The sequence below is a fragment of the Anolis carolinensis genome, chromosome 3 (genome assembly GCF_035594765.1).
Source record: "Anolis carolinensis isolate JA03-04 chromosome 3, rAnoCar3.1.pri, whole genome shotgun sequence".
NCBI classification, from domain to species: Eukaryota; Metazoa; Chordata; class Lepidosauria; order Squamata; family Dactyloidae; genus Anolis; species Anolis carolinensis.
In genome coordinates, this window is record NC_085843.1 from 86938125 (window position 1) to 86945652 (window position 7528).

Consider the following 7528-nt stretch of genomic DNA (forward strand, 5'->3'; position numbering starts at 1 on the left):
CTGTATTCATTCCCATGAAATATAAATCAGCTATACACCAACAGTCCCTTGTGGTATTACACTAATCTAGAGTAGCATTTCAAGGTCAATTACACTACAGAATGAATTTAAACTTTAGGTACCACAGAATATCACCTTGAGTATAAACATTTTATGCTACCTGCATGTTTGTAGCAACATTTCTTTAAAAATATGAGCATCTTACTGGCTCTGTTTGAGTTGACTCCTTGCTCAGTTGAACAAACCTTACAGACATCAATTAGATCAACCTCTGAGTAGAAATACAATGATACAATGGTGAACTCTCCTTTGTTAGGATGTAAACTAGGTTTACCTGACAACTGTCAGGATTACCAAAGGCCCATTCCACACAGCTGAATAAAATTCCACATCTGCTTTGAACTGGATGGCAGTGTGGACTCAGATATCCCAGTTCAAAGCAGATATTGAGGGATTTTCTTCCTTGATATTCTGGGTTATATAGCTATGTGTAAGGGCTCCAAGTTGCAGATTCATACAATTGCTTGGGGTTTCTTTCAACTCTGATTCATAAAAGACATGTCAAGCCTAAACACCTTAAAGGCACCAGACTCATTTTATCTTGAAAATAAACAAGGTCAATACATGGATAGAAGACTGCCAACGAGCATTGGATACTGTAGGTCAGGGGTCCCCAAACTAAGGCCCGGGGGCTGGATGCGGCCCTCCAAGGTCATTTACCTGGCCCACACCCTCAGTATTATAATATAATATTTTATATGTTTTAATAATATAATATATTTTATATACATATAATATTGATAATAATATTATGTTATACAATATAATACTAATAGTAATACCATATAATAATATTAATTATATGTTATATATTACATATTATATAATAGTATAGTGGTATGTCATGGAGCCAAATCCCAGGGCTGAATTTCCAAGCCCTGAATCTGGCTTCATAACATAACATAAATAACCCTGCAAGCACCTGGCGGGAGAAGATAAAATGAGCCTGGGAACTCAGGGTTGGAAGTATAAACAATTATAATTGATATAGTGTGGGAATGGTAGTAATGTGATCCAGAGGGTGGGATTTGATGATGATATTTGCGTGTGGTATTACGTTGCATCAGAAGTGATAAAATTGAATGTATGTAAACATTAGGTCATTCTCGACTTTTCCAAAGTCATGTATTCTTCAATAAAGATTGGATTTGAGAGCAGCTATCTTTGATCTGCGTTCAGACTGGTCCTTTGAAGTGAGCCTGACAGTGGTATAGTTCAATATAGTAATATATAATGCTAATATTGTGTTATGCTAATATGAGCGCTCTAATTGGAGGTCAGCTGTGACCAGCAGTGCTGCTGAGTTCGAAGAGGCACGAATGGAGGGCTTAAAGGAGAAACGTGTCAAGAGGAAGGAGCGTCAAGCCAACCCTGACCGAGACCGCCTTCCACCTGGAAACCGATGTCCTCATTGTGGGAGAACATGCAGATCACCCCCAAGACCCTATAACTGGAGGACCATCATCCTCGGCCTATGAGGGATCACCTAAGTGAAGTAATATATTGTATGTACATACAGCTGCTCTGAGTCCCCTTCGGGGTGAGAAGGGTGGGATATAAATGTAGTAAATAAATGCAGTAAATAAATAATTAATTTTAGACTTAGGCTCGGCCAAAGTCTGACATTACTTGAAGGCACACAACAACAACAATCCTAATTAACTTGACTATCTCATTGGCCAGTAGCAGGCCCACACTTTCCATTGAAATCCTGATAGGTTTATGTTGGTTAAAATTGTTTTCATTTTTAAATATTGTATTTTTTTTCGTTGTTGTTGTTGCACTACAAATAAGACATGTGCAGTATGCATAGGAATTTGTTTTGTTTTTTTCAAATGATAATTCGGCCCCTCAACAGTCTGAAGGATTGTGGACCGGCCCTCTGCTTCAAAAGTTTGGGGACCCCTGCTGTAGGTTATGTTTCTGAGGAAGAAACTGGCAAAACATCCTTTCATTATTTCTTGCCTAAGACAATTCTATGGACTTGATAGGTAATTGTACGTTGACAGATGACTTGAAGGCATACTTACTGTTGTTAGTTGCCTTCAAAGTAATTTTGACTTATGGGAACCACATAAATGAGAAACCTCCAAATCACATTATCACCAGCAGCTCTGCTCAGTGGGTTGCTGTGAGTTAATCATCTTGATTAGAATTGAAAAGCCTTGCAGTTTCAAAGCCTGCCTGATTTCTGCAAGGCTTTCCAATGCTAATCAAGGTGATTAATTGAAACATTCACACTTGCCTCCAACAGTCAAAAGTTCTTTCTCTTTTACCCTGGACCTTCCACAGATATATAAAACTCACTTGCCTAGTCTCCAACAGACCTCAACAACCTCTGAGGATGCCTGCCATGGATGTGGGCAAAACATCAGGAGAGAATGCTTCTTGAACATGGCCATACAGCCCTGAAAACCCACAGCAACCCAGTGATTCTGGCTATGAAAACTTTCGATAACACATTAAGCTCTGCTCAGGTTTTGCAGACTTAGAGCTTACTTGATTGAATCCATCCATCTGTACTACCAAGCATTACTGTTATTTCTAGTGAGTCATGTCTTCTCCTGATACATTTTTAGCAGTCCTTGGTATCCACAGAACTCTTCTCCTGCACCACATTTTAAACAAGTTAATGTTCTTCCTATCAGCTTCTTTCATTGTCCAGCTTTCACAACCATACACTCATCCCATAAGCCCTCTATAATGTGTCAGTCACCAATTTGATAACCCACCTATGCTTAATACAAAGAGTACACAGGGTTCCCATTACCTTCTCCCTGCCCTTCAACCTTCTTTCACTCTGAATCCAAACCACAGCAGGTAAAACGCAGAGAGCAGATGTTGTGCAGGAGGAGACACGTCCAAGTCTGCTCAAAGGGACTGGGAGGATGCAATCATCTCACTTCCAATGGCCAAGATAGGGACACTCACCTTGAGGGAAATTCCTCCGCTGAGCAGAGATCTAGCCTCTCCTTCCAGTCTCCCACTTTGGTAATCTAGACATTATGGCATTTTGGCTTGAATAAATAGGAGTATAGTGTCTAGATCCAGGGATGTCATGCTACCTCTCTAATCTGCCTTGGTCAGACCACACCTGGAGTCACACTGTGTCCAATTCTGGACACCACAATATAAGGGGGATGGATGTTGACAAGCTGGAATCTGTCCAGAGGAGGGTGACAGAAATGATCAAGGGTCCTACAAGGAGCACCTTAAAGAGCTGGACATGTTTAGCCTGCAGACGAGAAGGCTGAGAGGAGACATGATGGGGCCATGTATAAATATGTGAGGGGAAGTCATAGGGAGGAGGTAGGAAGCTTGTTTTCTGCAGCCCTGGAGACTAGGACATGGAACAAGGGCTTCAAACTACAGTAAAGAACATTCCACCCAAAGATTAGGAGAAACTTCCTAACTGTGAGAGCTGTTCAGCAGTGGAACTCTCTCCCCCGGAGTGTAGTGGAGGCTCCTTCTTTGGAGGCTTTTAAACAGAGGCTGGATGGCCATCTGTCAGGGGTGCTGTGAATGCAATTTTCCTGCTTCTTGGCGAGGGTTGGACTGGATGACCCAACTGGATGGCTTCCAACTCTATGATACTAAGTTTCAAGGGTGGGTCTTGGAAGCTCTGAAGTGGCTGCATGCGCGTCTCCTGGTGCACCTACACTGTAGAATTAATGCAGTGCTGTGGGAGCTGTAGTTTGGTGTGGCATCAGCAAACTTTGGCAGAAAAGGCTAGGAACCTTGTAAAACTGCAACTCAAATGATTTCCTAGCATTGATTTGATGATGTCCAGCAGCCAAGTGCAGTCAGGATCCCATATTCACAATGCCAGCATACATGGCTTGAAAATATTTCTTAAAATTCCAAAAGCAAACCTTTATTTTTGCCATTTTATGTGGGGGGACCATATAATGTATACAGTGGGACCTTGAGCAGCCATGGATTTTGGTATCCGTGGTGTTCCTGTACCTAAACCCCGGGGGTGGATACCAAGGACCCATGACCTTAATCGTGTACTGACTTACCGAATGGCAGTCTCTTTTCTTTCAGACTGGAGTCGCCAGGAGTGAACTTCGCTTTGGGAGGCGAAGAACAGCCAACTAGCGCACTTCCCGCCAGCCTCGTCCGACCGGGAGGCTTGAGCCGCACTTTGCCAGCGAGGGACCCCGGGTTTTGCCTGCGCCCTGGCCCTCCTCCTGCCGGCGCCCCAGGACCACCCGGGGCCACCGCTCCCCCTCCCGGCCCCTCTCTTCCCTTCCTTGGCTTCCAAGGGAAAGAAAAAACAAGGAAGGATGTCGCTAGAAAATGGAAGCGCCGCCGACCGACACGTCCGCTGCCTTTGCAGCAGGTCTAAGCAGCAGATCTGGGAGGAAGGCAAAGGCAAAGGAGCCCAGAGACCAGCGCCAATGGCTCTCCTTTCCCCGGTCAACTCATTCCCTTCCCTCCAAAAGCCTTCTCCAGCCATCTCCTCAAAGGCTGGCTTGCAGAAAGACAGGCTCGCCTGGAGTCCCTTCGTGGCGGGGAGCCCTCTGTGCCTTACCTGCTCGCGGCTTCTCTTCCCAGTTTTGGCTGCTCCCAGCTGAGCTCACTGTGCCGCCTTCCTCCAGCGCTGCAGGCTGAGCTGCAAACAAGAGCCCCGCTTCCTTCACTCGCTGCTGCCAACGGGGCTGAGCCATTCGCGCCTCCTGCTGGTCTGGCCCGGGAGAGCGCCGGGAAGGAGAAAGGGCGCATCTACGCTGCAGGAAGGAACTATAAGGAACTATTTTTATACAAACAGCAGGGCCGTAGCCAGAAAAAAAATTCGGGAGGGGTTTTGAAAATTTCGGGGGGGGGGGGTTGAACCCCTGACCCACTCCCCCCCCCACCTCTGGGTTCAGACCTGTCAATATCTGCTTGAGATAGTGCCTGGAGGGACTCTTAATGTTTTACGTCTCATAGACTTAGCATGGGGATTTGGTTAACCAGTTAAAATTCATGAGTAAACCAGTTTTTTTTAACCTGAAAAATTTCGGGGGGGGGGTTGAACCCCTAACCCCCCCCCCCCCCCTCGCTACAGGCCTGACAAGCCGTGCATGGAAGTGGAAGAAGACAATTGAAAAGGAAGGACAAGAGACCTCTTCCAGAAAATTAGAAACATCAGAGGTAAATTTCAATGGGCATGATCAAAAACAAAGATGGCAACGACCTAACAGAAGCAGAAGAGATCACGAGAAGGTGGCAAGATTATACAGAAGATCTGTATAGGAAAAATAATAACATCGAGGATAGCTTTGACAGTGTGGTGAGTGAATTAGAACCAGACATCCTGAGGAGTGGGGTTGAATGAGCCTTGAGAAGCAATGCTAATAACAAGACAGCAGGAGACAACAGGATCCCAGCAGAACTCTTTAAAATTTTGAAAGATTATGCTGTCAAAGTGTTGCATGCCATATGCCAGCAAATATGGAAAACACAAGAATGGCCATCAGATTGGGGGAAAAAATCAATTTATATCCCCATAACCAAAAAAGGGAAATGCTAAAGAATGCTCAAACTTCCGTACAGTGGCACTTATTTCCCATGCCAGTAAGGCAATGCTCAAGATCCTGCAAGGTAGACTCTAACAATACATGGAGTGAGAGTTGTCAGATGCACAAGCTGGGTTTAGAAAAGGCAGAAGAATGAGAGACCAAATTGCCAATATCTGCTGGATAATGGAGGAAGGTACGGAGTATCAGAAAAACATCTATTTCTGTTTTATTTACTATTCTAAAGCCTTTGACTGTGTGGATCATAATAAATTGAGGGAAGCTCTTGGTGGTATGGGGATACCAAGTCACCTTGTCTGTCTCCTGAGGAATCTGTATAATGACCAAGTAGCCACAGTAAGAACAAACCACGGAACAACAGCCTGGTTCAAGATTGGGAAAGGAGTGTGGCAGGGCTGCATACTTTCACCCTACCTATTCAACTTGTAGCCAGAACACATCATGCAGCATGCGGGGCTTGAGAAATCTAAGGCTGGAGTTAAAATTGCTGGAAGAAACATTAACAACCTCAGGTATGCATAGTTAAAGCAAAGGTATTCCCTGTAGTAACCTATGGATGTGAGAGCTTGAACATAAGGAAGGCTGAGTGAAGGAAGATAGACGCTTTTGAACTGTGGTGTTGGCGAAAAATTCTGAGAGTGCCTTGGACCGCAAGAATACCCAACCAGTCCATCCTCCAGGAGATAGTGCCCAACTGCTCGCTGGAGGGAAGGATATTGGAGGCAAAAATGAAGCACTTTGGCCACATCATGAGAAGACAAGAAACTTGGGGAAGACAATGATGTTAGGGAAAATGGAAGGAAAAAGGAAGAGGGGCCAACCAAGGGCAAGATGGATGGATGGTATTCTTGAAGTGACTGGCTTGACCTTGAAGGAGCTGGTGATGGTGATGGCCGACAGGGACCTCTGGCGTGGGCTGGTCCATGAGGTCATGAAGAGTCAGAAGCAACTGAACAAATAAACAACAATACTGCAAAATGAATGAATGCACTTTGACACCATGTGAATGACCACTGCCCAATGCTATGGGACCCTGACATCTATAGTTCAGTAAGGCACCAGCAGTCTTCAGCCCAAAAGGTCAAAGACTTTTTGTAACATTTTGACTCCTATGATTCTATAGCATGGAGCAATGGCATGGTGACAAAGGGCATTAGTTCTATAGTGTAGATCAGGCATGGGCAAACTTTGGCCCTCCAGGTGTTTTGGACTTCAACTCCCACAATTCCCAACAGCCGGTAGGCTGATGTTTTCCCATGTCTGGTGTAGATCGGCCTTAAGCCTCCTACAGATAGGAAAGGTCCACGTGGAGGCTTCAAGCAGAGGACGCTGAAGAATTGCGGTTGGGGGGCTCCCAAAATTGAAAAGACACAATGGGCAGAAGGTCCGGCGTATATGACTTCTGGGTGTCAATTAGGAGGACAAAGTTTAGAAGTTGATGTTCAGTGAAAATGGGAAAGAACTCCAGAACTTTAATTTCTTAGCATTTATAATGTCGCCGTAAGTCAGCAGGTGATTTGAAGGTACATAACCACACAAACAAAGCCAGTTTGGTGTAGTGTTTTGAGTGTTGGACAGTTACTCTGGAGATCAAGGTTGAAATCGCCGCTCTGCCACAGAAACCCACTGCCACATTCTCTCAGCCTCAGAGGGAGGCAAAGAAAACTTGTAAGTCAGAAAAGACTTGAAGGCACACAACAGCAATGTGCAGGGTGGTTTTCTTCCAGATGTGTCCTTATATCCTGTGAGAGGAAAACTGATCAATGGATATAAGAAAATGCAACTCTGGTTTGCCAAATTTGGGCATTGAAAGTGGAAGATTTCCAATTGTCCCATTGTCCTTGGTTTACAAAGTTTTTTAAAAATATTTTATTAAAGTTGGTTTACAAAGTTTGATGGAAAAACATCTACTATATATCTCTCTAGCCTTGGCTCCCAGAATT

General features: G+C 44.5%; 1 protein-coding gene across 3 annotated transcripts in view; it reads right to left on the reverse strand.

The window, feature by feature from the left end:
- The window catches only part of sytl5 (synaptotagmin like 5), an 81971-nt gene extending 77238 nt beyond the window's left edge, over positions 1–4733 (reverse strand). Inside the window, exon 1 of one of the 3 annotated variants that reach the window (XM_008107379.3) lies at positions 4598–4733. The gene's annotated coding sequence lies outside the window, so the exon portion shown is untranslated. Of the gene's footprint in view, positions 1–4082; positions 4530–4597 lie in introns of those variants that run through there. The other 2 variants (XM_008107378.3, XM_062977180.1) reach the window with 2 other exon arrangements.
- Positions 4734–7528: the final 2795 nt, after the last annotated feature.